The 19,922-nt window shown below is 45.8% G+C and overlaps 1 protein-coding gene across 3 annotated transcripts in view; it reads right to left on the bottom strand.

Annotated features, from left to right (window-relative positions):
* Hhat (hedgehog acyltransferase) overlaps positions 1–19,922 on the bottom strand; it is a 244,737-nt gene that overhangs the window by 49,047 nt on the left and 175,768 nt on the right. The gene's annotated exons all lie outside the window — the stretch shown is intronic.

Below are 19,922 nucleotides of genomic sequence, written 5' to 3'. Positions count from 1 at the left end.
ACACACTGTGATCGTCAACTTGATGGAATTGAGAATCACCACAGAAACTGTGCTCCGGACACGGCTGTGAAGGAGTTTCTAGACTGGGTCAGCTGAGTAAGAAGAGCCCTAGAGATGAGTTCCAGACTGAGCTGAGCCCCTCTGTTTCCTGAACGTGAATGCCATGTGACCAGCTGCCTCATGTTCCTACCTCCAGGACTTTTTTACAGCACGAAGGGCAGTACCCTCAAACTAGATGCCTAAAACAAGCCCTTCCTTCTCAGGCATGTTGTCATCACGGCGAGGAACTAATAAGGTTTCTCAACAGCCCACGGTAGCAGCTGAGGAGGTGGCTGACCACAGTGCCTGGAGGACTGTGGGTGGAGAGGCCCTTCCAGTGAACAGAGACATTCGATTATCCTTCCTGGGTCTTCATTTCATGGCCCTTTAGTAGGCATTTTACAAACAAATCAAGCCTTTGTACTATATCCCTTATATTGTGGTTAGCTGTCCCGTAAGGCCACCCCACCATAGCTTAAGTCTCTGTGAGTTCTGCAGAGCCAGGTGCAGAATCACAGTGGCCACACACACCCTAGGGAGTCTGGAAAATGCTTCCACGTGAAGGAGAGGTGATGGAAAGTCAGTAGATACATTCTAACTGCTCTCTGAAAACCTGCAGAACTCTGAGGCAACCAGCTGTAGCTGGGCTGTGATCTCAGAGCCTCTGTGGCTGAGCCTGGCTGAGTCACAACAGGCAGAGACAAGTCTGGGAGGTGGTTCTCAGCAGGGTCTGGCTGTGGTGGTCTGCTGTGATTGTAACTTAGCCAGGGTCCTCTCAATCTAGAGAAATCAATTCCCAGCCTGGTCCTTCTCTCTACTCTGAGGCCAGGGCCATTCCGGAAGCACAGATCTCACTGTGGAGGGCTGTCTCCCTGACAACATTCTCTCTTCCCACACTACCTTACACAGGGTTTTTATGACCACTGCACACCAGTGAGGCCTCTGCATTAATAAGCCACTTGGGGTATGCTGTGGAGCTGGCTCTCTGAATGTGGCCTGGAAGTCCCTCCAGCCCAGAGGTCCCAGATGTGATGACACCTAGTAGCTCTCAAAGTCCCCAGAGGCTGGGAGCAGGATCAGGGATGTTGTCAGGCCAGGCAGAGAAGGATGTTCCAGAAGGAAGTGCTCTTTACCCAGCCGCTCACTTCCAAGCATGCCCGTCCACTGTGGTTTCTGCATTTTAAAGCAGAAGAAAACGTTCTGTGAGCAGGACTGACTCAGCTAGCAACAACTGGGGAGGTGTTGGTGAGGGCATGTGGATGAAGAACTCAGAATAATAAATCAGGAAACCATGAGCCATCTGGATTGGTGTGGCTGTGTCCAAATAATTCCCTGTAGGTACAGAGGCCACTGTGACAAATTTGACTTCCTAGGACCCAGTGAGGCAAACCCAGTCAGTCTGCTTTCCTCCCTGCACCTGACACCCTAAGAGGGAGTGGAAAGATCCCGCTCTCCTTTGTCAAGGTAACCCACAGACAGCGTGCAGAGCCTGGGGAAGCTCAAGGAGGCTCTTCTTTTGTGAGAAGTGGCTAAAATCATTATTAAAAATTAACAGGGAGGTGTTGACTGATGAGGCTTCCATGGGGTTGCTCAGTCAGTTGTGGTGCTGTTACCCTAAACTGGAAAGCCAGACTATGGTGAGCTGAGGGCCCATGTGGAACAGGGGGCTATGATAGTTAGTGGGTGGGGAACGGACAGAGGAGGGACAAGTTGGGTGAAGGGACAGGCTTGGCTCGCCCCTGAGGACTATTTGAACACAGGATTCTGAGTCTGCCTATTCACAAGGGCTGCTTGAACACAGACGCCAAGCATTCGTTCTGATAACCCATGGGGGTGCAGAGTCACAAGCAGGAGGATAGTTCATACAGCGTGGATACACTGGAAAGAGAGAAGGGCCACATTTAAGGTAGAACAGAAGGTGCAGGCTCAAGAATTCTCCAGGCTACTTGGAGCTTTGAACAATCTCAAATTACACATTGGTTATTTCTTGAATTCTCCATGTAGTACTTCCAGACCACAGTTGATGTAAGTAACTCAACCTGTGGAATCAAAAGTGCAGACATGGAGGGTTGTTGTCCACGGACATAGATGGATATAGGTTGACAATAGTGGTCTTTCATCTCAGTCCCTGGTTTATGAGTTTTTGTTTTGTTTTAATTAATGCCATTCTTAGATGTCCCAAGGAAAAAAAACCCAGGGTATATTCCCTTGGTCCAGATAGCTATACCAGTCAGTAGAATATCCTAAGTCCTTATTTAAATCCCTTTCTTTTGAACTCTCTGACATCCTATAGCAGTCACTCATGGGGTATCTTGTATCTAGAATGCAAGCTAGCCGATGCAAACAGAGCTATATCCTTAGCTCAGTGGTCCAACCTCCCGTCTTGTGTGCTTAAAACACCCTCAAGAAGAGAACCTCCACCTGACGATAGATGAAGAAAATGACAGAGCCCCACATTGGAGCACCGGACTGAGCTCCCAAGGTCCTGATGAGGAGCAGAAGGAGAGAGAACATGAGTAAGAAAGTCAGGACCGTGAGGGAACCTCCAGCTGGCGACAGATGGGGAAGGTGACTGAGCCCCACATTGGAGCACTGGACTGAGCTCCCAAGGTCCTGATGAGGAGCAGAAGGAGCGAGAACTTGAGGGAGAAAGTCAGGAACGAGAGGGGTGCGTTCACTCATGGAGACGGTGGGACAGAACTAATGGGAGATCACCAACTCCAGTTGGAATGGGACTGATGGATCATGGGACCAAACCCGTCTCTCTGAATGTGGCCAACAGCGGGGGCTGACTGAGAAGCAAAGGACAATGGCTCTGGGCTCTGATTCTTCTGCATGGACGGGCTCTGTGGGAGCCTTCTCAGCTTGGTCAATCACCTTCCTGGACCTGGGGGAGTTGGGAGGACATTGGTCTTAGCATAGAGTGGGGAACCCTGATGGCTCCTTGGCCTTGAGAGGGAGGGAGGGGAGGTATGGGTGGAGGGGAGGGGAGGGAAGGGGGAGAAGGAGGGGAGGGAAGGGGGAGGAGAAGGGGAGGGAGGGGGGAGGAGGAGGGAAGGAGATGGAAATTTTTAAATATAAAAAAATAATAAACCATGAGAGAGGAAAAAAAAAAAAAGAAGAGAACTCATACAGAGGAAATGTAAATGAGACAGGGGACTACCTGACCACAACAAGGAGCCTCAGTTAGGACAATGAGAGTCCAGCTGTCAACTTCATCAGATAACAACACTGCAACAATCCTACGGAATCTGAATTTCATTAACATAAATCCCTCAGGATGAAAAGAGAGTTCTGGTGTGGTTGTGGCCAATTCCCAGAAGACAGGAAGGGCTATGACATTCCAATCTGCTGGGAGCAAATGTCTGGGAGCGGTACTGTCCACAGGACATTTGGAAAGTTGCTCAGTTCTGTGAATGACTACCCCACCACTCCTGAGAGTGAGTGAAGGCCCCGCACCCCGTACCTCCAGCTGCGGATGAACAAAGCCACCAGGTCCCACAGCTATCGGATCTTAGTCATATGGAAAAGGAGAGGAGACAGAGCAAGTTAGCAAGAGCCACTGTGCCCCCGTGCAGGTATCTCAAATACAGCAGAGAAGTAGGCTGCTGCAGTTTTCCATGTCAGTATCGCCCACCCTCCTGGTTCAGCGAAGGCATGGGACTTGTCTTCATTACACAAGTATCTCAGAACACCAGGCAACTCGGGCGTGAGGCAGGCCTTTGCTCAGGCATCTGAGAACACTCTTTCAGACCAAAGGGATTGATGGAGGTGGCCACGTAACAGCAGCTACCAAGAGTTCTCTAACACACCGACTTCCAAGGTAGCAAACCAAGTCTTTCTCAGCGCTCAACTGAAATTCTGACAAACTAGTTTGCACTTCCTGCTGTGAGATGTTGACTCACATCGCCATAGAAACGCCCTGCCTTTTCAAGCCAACATCCTGTCCCTAGAAATACCAAGATTGTCTGTACCAGCAAGCTGGTGCCTGGGGTTAAAGCTGCAGCATGTGGTTTAGAGCAAGGCTGAGAACTTAAGGGGGCGTGGGCAGGCAGCGCTGCAGAGCTGAAGGCTGCTGAGTTCCGCCCCTTGACTGTCCAGTAGAAGAGCTGAGATGGGGAGGGGCAGCTAAGCATCTGGGGGAGCAGATGGCTCAAGGAATGGCTGCTGGAGCCTGCGGCAGAGGCTTGGCAAGTGCGACCTGATGCTGTTTATTTTTAAGTAGGGGGGAAACTAAAAATGGAAACGGGGTGGGTTTGAGCAGCTGGACACGGTTCCCCACGAAATCACAGATTTTCATTTTCTAATGACAATGCTAACTAGAGGGTGTGACGGGCGGAAGCAGCAGGGGAGGGAACACTGGACATCATTGGGGACAGGTGGACATCCATGAGCTATGAAGAAGCCACCAAAGAATAGTGGCCAGGAGAAACACTCAAGGCCAGGAAAACAGATTCCAAAGTCCTGTCTCCATCTCCAAATGCTGTATTGAATTCGCGTTAGGAATCTGTGTTCCAGCCTTTGCGCCCCTTCTCCTGCTCATGCAGGCTCCCGTGAAGGGGGCTGAGCCGAGTTTTCATTACTCTTGACCCAAAGCTCACAGGAGTCCTTAATGTTCTGCCCCATCCTGTGCCTGTGCCAAATGAATATATGAACATATTCTGAAAGTAATGCCTTCCAAGTGTACTGAACTTCAAAAAGTACCTAGTCACATTTTGTATGCTAATTAAGGTTTTTAAATTAAAATTTAAAAGTACCTGTTCCCCTCAGCTTCATTTCCTAGTTTGCTGCTGAGATCTGAACAGGCTCCCAGAAGAGAAACACCTCCAGCTGGGACACTGCTTCTGTTCCCCAACACAGAACACTCTCTCTCACACACACACACACACATTCACACACAATACACACTCACACATATACACACACTCACACTCACACACAATACACACTCACATATTCACACACATACACACACTTACACACACATACACTCACACACACATACACACACTCTCACACACATATACACACTCACACTCTCACACACATACACACTCAAATTCTCTCACACACATACACACACACACATATTCACACACATATATACACTCACATACACATACACTCTCACATACACTCACTCACTCACACATACACACACACACTCTCTCATGCTCTCTACACTCACACAGGCTCTCTCACACACACTCTCACACTCTCACATACACACACTCTCATGCACTCACACGCGCACGCACACTCACACACATGCACACATACACACATACTCACACACCCATCCCTCATGCAGTGGTGCTCTCCATGCAGCCTGTGTTCTCCTTGCTCTTGTTTCAAGTCTCAGCGCAGCGTTAGCGCTCCTCAGGTCTGGCTTTCCACCGTTAACTGCGCCATCCAGAACAAGTCAGGCTCCTCACTGACTCAGCTCACAGCTGTATCTGATGAACATAATCCCGACAAATCAAAGAGCCGTCTTCAGCGCGTTCTCCCACCAAGAGGACCCAGCACCCACCTTTATGCTGTACCTAACTTCAGCTTGTGATGCCAATAGTTTGCTTGTGTAAGGAATGACCACACTGCAGAGTAGAGTAAACTCGTCCTGTCTTACAATCGGAGAAGCAGAAGAGCGGAGACCCAGTCACGGGTCCCCGTAAAGTCTCTGACTAGTCAACACAGGCCTTCACACACAATTCTCCAACTCTTCCTGCTGCCTTGCACTTTACGTCTGGGTGGCGGGATGCACCTCTCTAGGTTGCAACCCCCGAGACCTTTTTCTCTTTAGGGTCAGCTACAAAGAAGATTTTCATAAACTGTCTGTTCACCAGATGCTTGCACATATAACAAGGGTTGGTAGATACACTCTATCGGTCAGCGCTCCCTCACCGTGACAACGTACCTGAGGTGAACAACTTAAACCACGGTGCGGTTTATATTCACTCAGCCCATTGCTTTGTGCCAGAGCAAGGCAGAGCGAATGAGAGCGTGTGACTGGATAGGCTGCTTTCTCTATGGTAGCCAGGAAGCAGAGGGGGGTGAGGCAGGAGATACGGCCCAGCCCCCAAGGACTGACTCCCAGTGGGTCCCGTCTCTGAGGACATTTCCATCACATCCTATGAGCCCACACACTATGACCCAGAATCCGTGGACTAATCTATGAAGGACGTCAGAGCCTTGGTGATCCAGTCCCATCCACGAGGCCACACCTCTAGGAACAGTGCTGCCATGGGAACCAAGCCTTTGGGGAGCATTTCAGCTCCAAACCAAGAAAGTCGCCAAGTACTGATTCCAGAAGCAGAAATGTAAGGCTGATACTCACAGTGGAATCTTAAAAGGGGACTCAGTTACCCCAAAGGTTCAGCAAATCTTCCTAGAAGGTGACAGAGGAAAGAACACAGACTACCTTAATAAAAACAAACAGGTCCTGTGGTTGGTCCCGGGACACACGATTTCAGAATGAATTCAGAAGCTCTACTGTACAGCAAATGGGGAATTTAATAATGCATATTATTGAATTTAAGAAAATTATTAAATAATTTAAAATCATTAGATAATGCATATTATTATTTTTGAAGATTTATTTATGTATATGAGGGTTTAGCCAGTATGTATGTGTGTGTGTGTGTACTATATGCGTGCCTGGTGCCCAGGGAGACCAGAAAAGGCCATTGGCTCTCCTGGAACTGGAGTTATGGACAGTTTTGAGCTGTCATGTGGGTGCTGGGAACTGAACCCAGGTCCTCTGCAATAGCAACCAGTGCTCTTAATCACTGAGCCATCTTTCCAGCTCCAACATATTATATTATTGAAAACTGTATTAGAAAGCAGATTTTTAAGTGTTCTCACTAAAGAAAATCACTTTTTTTTTAAAAAAAGACTATGCTCCTATGAACCAACTTAACATGTTAGAATTGAAAATGTAACTTACATGGTAAATGCACAAAATTTTCATTTCTATTTAAAAATGCATAAATTAACTAATAGGCCTCATGCCTATATCTGGAAAGGAAGAAGTAAAATAATCTCGATTCACAACATGAGAATATAATTTTTAGGAAAAGCAAAAGAACTTATTGAAATAAATGAATAATTCTGCAAATTTCTAGGATTACAAAATTAATATGCAAAATTTGGCTGCTTTATATACTGTGAAGAACCTTAAAGGAAGTTAAGGAGCTAGGAGGTGGCTCAGTGGGTAAAATGCTCACGGTGTGAGCATAAGGACCGGGAGTCGGGGCCCCAGGAAGTGTAGGAAGCTGAACACGGTAGCACATCTCCCTACACTGCTATACCAGATAGGGGGAGAGATGGGAGACTCTCCGGAAGCTTGCAGGCCAGCCAGCCTGGTACACACAGTGACAAACAACCAGATAGTCTGTCTCAAACAAGGCAGCAAGCAAGGGCCAACACCTTAGGCTGTCTGACCCCCAAAGTGCACCATGGAAGGCAAACACACATATAAGATAATAGAATTTTTAAGAAATTAAGAAAATTTACATTAAGTAGCACAAAAAGAATTAAATACATAAGACTAAACTTAGCCAAGACGACAAAATTCTTACACACTGAAACTGCCAAACACTGCTGCAAGAAGTCATAAATGACAGAGAGGCATCCCGTATTCAGAGACCCAGAGGCTGATGCAGCTGAGCAACAATATTACACAGTTACCTACAGGTTCTGCTCAGAGCCTACCAAGGTCCCAACACCTTCTCTGTGGAGGAGTCCCATCCCAAATTCATATGGAATTTAAAGGACCCCAGAAACCAGAGCAGTCCTGGAACGCAAGAGTGGAGTTGCAGGACCTAAACATTTCCCGATTTCAAAACTTATTATAAACCCATAACAGCCAGAGAAGTGTGGGACTGGTCTAGAGATTGACATGTGAGAAGATGGAACAGAATAGAAATCCTAGACATAAATCCATGTGTGAAGTTATGTTATGGTCACATTAGGTTCCCAGATGAAGAAATGGTGCATTTTTCAACATGTGCTTCTACGGAGCCTGCGTGTCCACACACGTAAGGATGGAGATGGACCCTTACACAGTATCAAAAATGCATCTACAAATGGATCAAAGATCTAGAGATAAGGACTAAAGTTGTAAAATTCTTCATAGGAAAAAAACCCATATTCCTAGCATGGATTTACCGTAGCTTCTGATCACAGCTGTAGCAGGCCTCCCACACAAGAGTCTTTGAGAGACAATTCAGAAACACACTATAATATTCACCAGGTGATAGCTTCAAAAGCAAAAGCATATGGCTTTTAGTCACACTGAAATTTTAAAAATCATTTGGGATTTACCAAAAACACAAGCAATGCAAGGAAAAATAGCTAAGCTGGGCTTTGCAGAACCTGTCTTGTATTACAGGATGCTACAGACAATGAATAGCCACCCAGCAATAGAAAATACCCATAACCATGTGTCAGGGATTATTAATGTTCAGAATATGTAAAGAGCTGCTACAATTCAACAACAAAAACCAAAACTCTCTGAAAAATGAAAAGAACCTGATTGGCCTTTATTCCAACTATAAATACTAATGTCCAATAACCAGATAATGTCATTCACTGTTAATAATCATGGGAAAGTACAAATCAAAACCAGGAGACATTGATTCATAGCTTCTAAGATGCATATTTTAAAAACGAAGAAAGGGCTGAGGAGATGGCTCGGTGGGTAAGCGCCCGCCATGCAAGCTTGATGACTTGAGTTTAATTTCCCAGACCCCATGTCAAGCTGGGTCCACTGGTGTGTGTTTATATAATCTTGTCACTTCCACAGTGAGATGGGAGATGAAGATTAAAAAAAAAACCTCCCCTGCCCCAGAGGTTCATGGGTGTACATGGTGGCAAACGAGGGAAAGCTCTGTTCTCAAGAGAAATGGAAGATTAGAACTGACACCTGGTGGTTGGAAAGAAAATGGCCCCCAGATGGAGCGGCACTATCAGGAGGGGTGGCCTTGATGGAGGAAGTGTGTCACTGCGGGGGCGGGCTTTGAGGTCTCTTTGCTCAAGTTTCTCTCAGTGTGACAGTCAGTTGACTTCCTGCTGCCTTCTGGTCAAGATGTAGCCAGCACCATGTCTGCCTGTATGTCACCATGCTCTCTGTCATGATGATAATGAACTGACCTCTGAAACTACAAGCCACCATCTCAATTAGATGTTTTCTTTGTGAGACTTGGCATGGTCATGGTGTCTCTTCACAGCAGTAGTAAGGAAACCCTAACCAAGACAACACCCAAGATTCTTCTCCTCCATCCACCCAGATGCCATGACACCTGCATGCCCCTCTCTGTCTCTCTGTCTCTGTCTCTGTCTGTCTGTCTCTCTCTCTCTCTCACACACACACACACATAAACACATGTTTACACACACACATACATACACAGACTTACACACACAAGAGCTAAGTATGTCCCAGGCTGTAGAGCAATCTTGAGTCTTGTTTGCTGGTGGTGAGAACAGGGACTGCTACAGAAACTACGTAAAATACCCTATGGATTCTCAAAAACTTAACACAACATTACCATGCCTAACTGAAACTCAGTTCTACTGATACTCAAAAGAAATAAAGCAGTAACTCAGGTATTTCACACCCATGGTCACAGCAGCTCATTCAAATGAGCCAATGACAGATGTAACCCAAATGCTGAGCAAGGAGAAGCCCAGGGTGTGAAGTGCCTGCCTGCAGAGCTCAGATCCCTGAAGCTATAGAGAATCCCTTGTACCTGTGGTCCTAGTGTCCCCATGCACCCGTGGTCATAGTTTCCCCATGCACCTCTGGTCCTAGTGAACCCATGCACCCGTGGTCCTAGTGTTCCCATGTACCTGTGGTCCTAGTGTCCCCGTGCACCCGTGGTCTTAGTGTTCCTGTGCACATGTGGTCCTAGTATCCCCATGCCAAGATGGAAGGCAGAGACAAGAGAAGCCCCAAAAGTTCACACGCTATCTAGCCTGTTGAACATGGTGGCAAGCAAGAACTCTGTCTCAAGCAAGGTGGAAAGGAACAACACCTGAGGCTGTATTCTGACTGCCATACACATACCATGGCATATAAGCACCCACAGCCATGCACCAACACACACACACACACACAAAGCATTACACACATTATGCACTGGAACACACATGCACACACAAAGGTGATAAAACAAGAAAGCATTCAAATGCCTATTATTAGATTAGTGAATTTATAAAATGTAGCACATAAATATAATGGAGCACTACTCGGGTTTAAAAGAAAGTATTCTAATACACACTGCAACACAAATAAACCTCAGGGACAGTAGGCTAGTGGAACACGCCAGACACAAGGGGACACACACTGTCTGACTCTGATTGAATGCCACACTTGGAACAGCTGAAGTCACACAGGACTTAGAACAGTGGCTACAAGGGGCTGCCTAATGGGGACAGAGCGAGCTGACAGAAACCTCTGGAAATACATGAGGCCATAGCTGCACAACAATGTAAATGAACCTGACGCATGCTTAAAGGTGATTAAAATGCTGAATTATACTGTACATTTATTTTTATAACAATGAAAAGAATGAACAGGCCTTGTCTATCAGACAGATATGCAGACGAGAACACACATGATTTTCAAGCACTTCTGGGCCTGCGCTACACTCTACAACACAGTCACAAGCGTCACACTCACTGACGTGGTTCAGTAAGAAAGACATGTGAAAACCAAGACGGCATCAAAATCCAAAGTCCCAGTCAAAGCCAGTCTTTATTACAGGAATAATGGAATGGGTAAGCTTCATCTTCACGAAACTAAGGGGAAAACATGAGAGGAAGTTGTGAAAGAAAGGAACTTCAAAACCTCTGTTCCTCACAGCAATATGTTCAGAAATCTCAATGGAAACAGTAATTATCATTAAAAATAAATGACGTGAAATCTCAAATAGAAAAGCTAGAAACGCTGAGAAATCATAGCCAAGGAAGAATGGAAATGGCCAAAGCTGTAGGGATGAAGAGCACACAGAGGCCCCGATGCACACGTTTAGCTCATTGGTGAAGGGAAGGGGATTTTCATTTCACAGAGATGATTTTAAGAATAGAAAACTATTCCATAACATTAGCATAACCCTGGTATCCAGGTCATAGAAAGATAAGGGGCTGGAGAGATGGCTCGGTGGCTAAGAGCACTTACTGCTCTTGAGGAAGGCCCAGTTCACTAAAACCACCTGTAACTCCAGTTCCTGACTGTAGCCAGGTGCTTTTTCTCTGTCTCACCCAGATGGAATGGTTTCTCTCCCACCCATCGGTCCCCACAGCTGCTTATAAAATAATCATTCAGAGGCTTGATATTAATTATAATTTTTGGCCAATAGCTTAGGCTTATTACTGGCTAGCTCTTAAATTTAAATTAACCCATTTCTAATAATCTGTGTATCACCATATGGCTCTGTGGCATTATCTGTTTGCTAGTATATCTTGTTACTCTGGTGGCTGGCTGACACCTCCTCAACTCCAACTTCTTTCTCCCTGTATCTCTGCTTGAATTTCTACCTAGCTATATTCTGCCCTGCCATAGGTCAAAGAATATTTTATTCACCAACCAATAAAAGCAACACATATTTGCAGCATACAGAAGGGCATTCCCCATCATCTAACACTCTCTTCAGGCTTCTGGGAACATCTGCACACTGCACACATATGTTTCATAGAACTCTTACATAGGCACAAACAGACACATAAAATAGATTAAACTTTAAAAAGACATACAACCAGAAGCTAACCTTCTACTATACACTGCCTGAAAAAAATACAAAATAAGAAGCATAAATGAAAATAAGAATGATTTTTAAAATACTCTCAATGCGCTGGCTGGTCCTGTGTCAACTTGACACACAAACTAGAGTCATCTGAAAAGAGGGATCCTCAAGTAAGAAAGTGCCTCCAGCTGTAAGGCCTTTTCTCAACTAGTGATTGGTAGGTGAGGGCCCAGCCCATTGTGGGTGGGGTCACCCCTGAGCTGGTGGTCCTGGGTTCTATAAGAAAGCAGGCTGAGCAAGCCATGAGGAGCAAGCCAGTAAGCAGCACTCCTCCATGGCCTCTGCATCAGCTCCTGCCTCCAGGTTCCTGCCCTGTTTCAGTTGCTGTCCTTCCTTCAATGGTGAACAGCAATATGGAAGTATGAGCCAAATAAACCCTTTCCTCCAAACCTGTCTTTAGTCATGGTATTTCAGTGCAGCAATAGAAACCCTAACTAAGACATCCACTTTAGAAAAGTCTATTCTGGAATGGGAAGATGATTTGGGTATTAGAAACACCAGGAAATCCATCTAACTCATGCTGTTAAATAATTAAAGAAGAATCATCCTGTTGTCACTCAATAGATGCCAACACAGCAGTAAGAAAAAATAGATACTCGTGTATGCCATAAAGTCCTAAGAGGCTAGAAAAAAATAAAACTTCCACAGACAAATATGATCTGCCAACAGCCCCAGATGCAACAGCCTCTCAAGCAGCAGGAGAAAGGGGCTTTTCCCTGCCTTGTTAGCCCAAAGTGAACTGAATGACTTCATCGGTACAGTAAGACTACGGAATGTGTTAGAATTATAATTGCTGGCAGAAACCAAGGTGTCAGGACATGTGAATGACATGATTCTCCTTCTAGAGGATCCAAGAGCAACAGGCACGATATTTCCACAAGACAGAAAGACATCTGCTCAATGAAAAAGTCAGCAGAAACCAGGAGTGCAAAAAAAATTGAGGAGATAAGGGAACATCAGAAACATCCAGGACTTGACTGAATGGTGCTGGCGAGGTTGGGGAGGGTATGCGTACCCCGGTAGCAGTGGTATGAAGAGGCACTTCGGGAAGTGATTAAGCCACAAGGCTCAACTTTCAGGAGCGCATTAGGGTCTTATGGAAAGGTCACTGGAGCCCCCTTTTGTCATGAGGACAGAGCTCAGACCTTGGGGAAGATCAACAGGCACCACCTTGGACACAGAGGATATGATTTCATGTGTGTGCGTCCATGCATGTATGTCTGTGTGTGTCCACGTATGTATGCCTGTATATCCACGTCTGTCTGTCTGTGTGTCTTGGGTTGTAAACCAGTGTGCACCTATGCAGAGGCCAGAGGAAGCAACGACTGGAACCTTCCTCTTTTGCTCTCTCCACTGACCCGGAAGCTTGCTGTCAGTCAGGCCAGTGAACCTGAGGGTTTATGGAGATTCTCTCCTCTCTGCCTCCCATCTGACGCAGGAGCTCTGGGGTTAGGGACACTCATACTGCATCCAGCAGTTTGTGGCATCTGAGGATCCAAACTGACGCCTGCTTACAGCCTGCTTACACAGCAGCGCTTTACATGCCCAGCCTACTCCAGTCCAAATTCATGTTGTCTTTAAGTTACTTGGTCTCAGAAATTTTGTTTCAACAGCACACACAAGCTAAGACAAAGTAAATGATTGAAGCTAGGGCACAATTCGAAGAATTCCCAATCTATTGCAGTAAACACTCAAGGGAGCTTTGGGAAGCCTCATAAATTCCAGAGTTCATCTATAAGAGTCATGTATTGGCTAGAGAGATGGCTCTGTGGGCAAAGTGTTCACTGTGTGTGACGCACAAGTCCAACAGACAGAGTTCAGATCCTCATATGGCAAATACAAGCTACCACAGCAGCACAAATGTCTGTGATCCCACTGCATGCTGCCATGGTAGGGGGCGAGGCTGGGACCAGAGGACAGCCTGAAGCCCATGGGCCAGCTAGCCTGGCTTAGGTAGCACTGAGCAGGAAAGACCCTGTCCCAAACGCAGTTAAAGGCAAGGACATGAAGTTGTCTTTCAATGTCCATGTGTGCATTGTGGTGTGATTGCGACTGAACACACACACACACACACACACACACAGAGAGAGAGAGAGAGAGAGAGAGAGAGAGAGAGAGAGAGAGAGGGGCAGACGGGGGAGAGCCAGAGAGGGAGAGAGCCAACATGTAAAAACAGTCAATTAAATTCTGGAAAAGAATCAAAAGAGGAAAAAGATGTTTGCCTACAAGGAAACACAGCATGTTATAAAACCCAAGAATTTAAAATAAAGATAATCATCTAGGTCAATGCAATAGACTAGAGAGCCTGGAAATGGACCCATCCAAGCTTGGATATTTATCCATCTATATTTTTATGGCAGGGGTGGGTAGGGAGCAGTTGGTGGTGGAACAGTTTTAGCTGCAGGCCATCCAACAGCAGACAAGACAGTGAACCAGATATAACCAAGAGAGAGTTTGTCAGTCCCTGCTCTGCTCTGTTCTTGGTATCTGCCCTAAAGAAATGTTCACACGTATGTGTGAGGAGCTTGAATTGGAGGCTTCATTGAAGCTCCATCTGCACAGGAAAGAAAATGAGAAGCTCAAATTCAACAACAGGAGAATTCTAAAAGGGTTAACTGACTACATATATACTGCCTATGTGATGGAGTGTCTATGTGTTACTTTCATTATTAATAAAGAAACTGCCTTGGCTCTTTAAGAGACAGAAAATTAGGTAGGCGGAGTAGACAGAACAGAATTGTGGGAGAAAGGAAGCAGAGTTGGGGAGACGCTTCAGGCAGTCGCCATATGCAGTCGCCATATGCAGTCGCCATGCCTCTCCTCTCCGAGATGGACGCAGGTTAAGATCTCTCCTGGTAAGCGACCACCTCGTGGTGCTATATAGATTACTAAATATGGGTTAAAGCAAGATGTGAGAAGTTAGTCAATAAGAGGCTAAAACTAATGGGCCAAGGCAGTGTTTAAAAGAATACAGTTTCCGTGTAATTATTTCGATGTAAAGCTAGCTGGGTGGCAGGACACAGCCCTGCCGTTCCATCTACAGATTGGCACTGCTCAATCTACACCTATGGACCATGGAGACCACACACTCACTCTACATGGACCATGGAGACCACACACTCACTCTACATGGACCATGGAGACCACACACTCACTCTACATGGATCATGGAGACCACACATTCACTCTACATGGATCATGGAAACCACACACACACCATGGAGACCACACGTCTACTACACACGGACCATGTATGAATACACACCCACGCCACACAGACTATTCAAGAACTCACACCTTTACCGTACAGAACATGCATCTCTGCATCACCAAAGACTTCTCTCTTCAATACATCACTAAAGGGTAAAAATGTTATTAGCACATGCACACTGGCTGCATCTTGGGACAAAGGCAGAGAACGTTAGGTATGGACATTCAATATGACTTCAGCCTTCATGCTGTGTTATTTTTTAAGAGAATAAATTATCATATCAGCTAAAAAAAGGGGGAAGGGAATTCTAGGAGTCTTTCCACTAAGTGACCCTATACCCTGGCCACCTCCCTTGAGCATAAAACAGTCACAGCACATGGAAGAGAAGCTCAAAGCCTGATGACCATCATGCCAAAGTTATAGCTGCTCATGGTCCTGGCGCCTCCCTCTCTAGGCAACCCTGAAGTCCCCTGGGACCACTAACTAACCTAGGATATTGGGGGGAATGGCTTCAGTCGTATACTGTTCAACCAAAAACAACAGTTTGGGGAAAGGCTTGCTTCCTAATAAACCGTGATATTTAACAATTTGGCATTGAGAAGAGGCAACACATTCTGAAATGCTCCATCAAGGAACCTCATAAAAACTCCTCTAAGAATCAGTAGTTCAATGTCTTCACAAACCTTGGGAGTGGATAATGAACACTGGAAAATGTCACAGAGTCCTAGATACGGAAACAGGTAAGGAAACTCAGCCCAGTGCTATAAGACAATGAAGATGAGGAATAAACATAGCAGAGAATCCAAATATTAGTCCCCAAAGAGAAGGAAAGCAATGGAGCACAGAACAGGGCATGGCCCAGATGGTATATGCTCCACAGTTGTTAAGAGGAAAACAGGAAAACAGGGATCTTGTAAAAGATCTGGGCAGTATTCTCTCCTCTTCTACCCGCACGGTGAAGGTCTCCTGCCTTAGTTAGGGTTTCAATTGCTATAATAAAACATCATGATCAAAAAGCAACTTGGGGAGGAAAGGGTTTATTTGACTCACACTTCCACATCACTGTGCATCACTGAAGGAATCAGGACAGGAACTCCAACAGGGCAGGAACCTGGCAGCAGGAGTTGACGCAGAGGCCATGAAGTTCTGCTTACTGGCTTGCTCATCAAATCTTGCTCGGCCTGTTTTCTAATAAAACCCAGGACCACCACCCCTGGGATGACATCACCCACAATAGTCTGGGCCCTCCTCCATCAATCACTAAGAAAATATCCTACAAGCATGTCTACAACCATTTTTTTTTTTAATTTTCTGAGACAGGGCTTCTCTGTGTAGCCCTGACTGTCCTAGAACTCACTTTGTAGATCAGGCTAGCCTTGAACTCACAGAGATCCACCTGCTTCTGCCTCCCAAATGCTGGGATTAAAGGCATGTGCCACCAAACCCAATCTTATGGAAGCACCTTCTTAATTGAAGTTCCCTCCTCTCAGATGACTTTAGCATGTGTCAAGTTGACATAAAGCCATTCAGCACATTCCCCAACTCCAGATAAACTCACTTGAGAAACTCTAAAGAAGTTATAGATGCAATGAAATTTGAGATCATCGAAAACACTTGCATTAAAGTCTCTAGAAAGAAAACAAAGTCAACACAAAGAAACAAGAAGAGAAATGGCATTTCCCAACAATAAAGGTAAAGGATACAAGACAAATTTTTTTAAATTTTCCAGAGAAATTGCTTTGCAACCTAAAATCCCATATTAGATATCAATAGTGCGGGTAAAAGAAGATACTTTTTAAGGTATAAAAGGTCTCTAAAATGTATTTCCGAAGATCCTTTTCTAAGAAAGGTTCAATAGGATGTGCTCCAGCAAATTGCACAGTAGGATTAGTGGAGGGGTGACAAGCTGGCTCAGGGCAACAGAAACAGGAGTTAGCAAAGAGGGAGAGGAAAGATCAAACATCTGATGAACAGCAGGTCTAAAGTTCTCCAGGAGAAGTCAGCTGACAGACCTGCAGGTACATCTGACCAGGGGCATCTCTATGTGAAGGATTTCTCACCCTTCAGGTGAGTCTGGAAAGAAGCTGTAATGGGAACCTACTCAGAGCAGCAAACAGAATGCAAGCTGAATTGGGGCGGGTAGCTGGGCAAACAAGGTGCTTCCGTGACCTGTCATGAGCCACTTTCCATGATGACAGCGTAAACACTGAGTTCTGAGAGAAGGGGGACTAAGTCTAAGATGGTGAAGTCGCAACCCAAAAACTCATTACATAAGGCAAATTAAAGAGTGAGTTAGCATAGACTTCAGAAAGATGGATGTGGTATTGGCGGGGGGGAGGGGAGGGACTATGAGAATGCAAAGTTGCTGTTGAGAAATGGACATGGGAGTCAGGAGTCAGGGAAGCAGGTTAGCCTGTGATAACACACCCCGCACTGAAGAACAACACCTCCATCAAGTAGCGCCAGAAGACACCACGGTGGTCCCCTAGGAGTCTCTCATCTGAGCAAGTTCACATTATAAAGTTCACACCACTATAAAGCACCTACATCTTTGCCATTAAGTTATGTGTGACCAATCTAACTGCCTCTATAAACCCCATTTCATTTGGACTGATTTTTCAGGTTAGTTACCCCATCCAAAATTGTGTGGAACTATGGTTATATTCCAAATGTTGGAGCCTGGAGAGATGACTCTGAGGGTCAAGTGCTTGTTATACAAATGAAACAACCTGAGTTTAGAGCCCTAGAATCTACATAAATATATGGACACCTATAATCATACCTATAATCTCAGCATTGGGGAAGCATGACAGGAAGACCCCTTGGGCTTGTAGGCAAGCTGATCTTGCTGGGTTGGTGAGCTGCGAGTTCTGTGAGAGACTGTCTCAAAAACTAAGGTGGGGAATGACTGAGAAAGATCACCAACATTGACCTCTAGAGTCCACATGCACATTCATATACGCATGGGTACACAGACACACAGATGCACACACACACTCACACTCGCGCACACACACACACACACACACACACACACACACTTTCTAACTTGTCCAAGGATAGAGAGCCGAGGGCTTGAATGCCACCTAGTCAGTGCTCAAGATGCACCAGCAGCCAAGATATGCAGAGGAAATGGGCAGGTACTTCATGTGGGGTGGGAGGGATTTATCCAGGAATATCCTTCATGTCTGAAATCAAGAATGTTTCAAAGAAACCACTTTATGACTGTATTCCACTTCCACAGAGTAGAGATAAATAACTTTTCCTGTCTCCAGCTCCCTCATCTGTGAACCAGGTAGTAGGAACTGACCACGAATGTTTGCTATCACTGTTGAGAACGATACACATGGAAGAGACCCAGACAGTGTCCATATGGCCCTAACAGCCCCATGTTCACTCCTCAGAATGACAATTCTATCCTCCAATCTCTAACACAGGCAAGACATGAGGCTGGCCAAGCAGGGCCTCTGGGGTGGGGGGGTGGGGGGTGAGTCCACCCTGCTTGCTTTCCTGTAACTTTTGACTAGCCCACAGTACAGAGAGGAAACCACAGTGAGCAGAAACAAGAAGCTAAGCCACACAGGGGATGTTTTGCCCTGAGGAGGTGAGAAGCAGTGGCTTCCACTGCACGCCTCTGACTGCTCTTCCATGTTCCCGTGTACTTATAAGTAAATCTTACAATGTGTATTATTCCTCATCTTCCCCTTAACACAACAAGAACTCGCTTTCTTACCATGGCATTAAGCCAACCCCATCATGATGCCAACTCTTTCACTTTCAAGAGCACAGTTTGGCTTGGCGAAGGCCCTGCATCTTTTATATCACGGTCTTTTCTGTCACCCTCATGAGACATAGTCAAGGGTCATTCTATCATTGACTCCAGTCTGCTACATGAACAGGGCCAGCAGCAGAGGAAACAGGACTCAAAGCGTGTTCTTCACTCTGTGTGGGTAGTTGCAGGCACGCGGCTGCCAACCCAGCTCATCTCAAACAAGGCCAGCAGCTGCTCGGCGTGCTTTTTTAAGCAGAGTTTATTTCTAGGTCTTTGGAGGGCTGTGAGTTGTTTTAAGAGGATTTTATTTTAGAAGTCCTATACTCTGTGCCTTCTCAGAGCTTTAAATGAGCACTATACATGCTATATCCATACATGCTATACATACATGCCATATTCATACATGATATATATACATGTTGTACGCATACATGATATATATGCTGTACTCATACATGATATATATATATGCTATACTCATACATGATATATATACATGCTGTACTCACACATGATATACACACAGGCACACCATACCACACACAGAGACATACACAAATGCACATCATACAAACATATTGCACTTAGTATGAGCATGTTATTGGGGGATAAGCAAAGAGCTCCTTCTCTCAACAACAGGAACCTTGGCAGCTCTGACCCTGCTGTTTCCGGTGAATTAATTTGGATATTTGGGGGAGAAAATGAGACCAGCCTTAGGGAGGAAACCCAGAACAGGCTTCAGCAGGTAGGTAATGAATTTTTCTTTCCCCAAGCTCATCTGTGGAGCACCACGAGTCTGTGCTCTTAGGTGGGACTAGAGTCCAGGAGATCCAGCCTACTGCAGCGTGAGCTGCGTAGGTCGGAAAAGGAGCTGAAGCCAAGAGCTGGCCCTCTAGGAGAAACCAGATGCTGTGCCAAAGCTTCCCCTCCGTCAGAGGGCAGCTTTGACAAAGGTGAATCCAAAAACCCGGACGTATCTGAGCTGAAGGGGGGATTATTTTAGAGTTCTCCCTCCTAGACCAGAGGTTAGGACTTGGGCTTCAGATTCCCACTAAGAAGAAAACGTAGAGGCAACAAATCACACAGCCTGTTTCCC

Source organism: Arvicola amphibius, chromosome 12 (assembly GCF_903992535.2).
Source record: "Arvicola amphibius chromosome 12, mArvAmp1.2, whole genome shotgun sequence".
Lineage (NCBI taxonomy): Eukaryota > Metazoa > Chordata > Mammalia > Rodentia > Cricetidae > Arvicola > Arvicola amphibius.
Note: the sequence above shows the minus strand (reverse complement) of the source record. Positions and strands in the feature narration are given on the sequence as shown.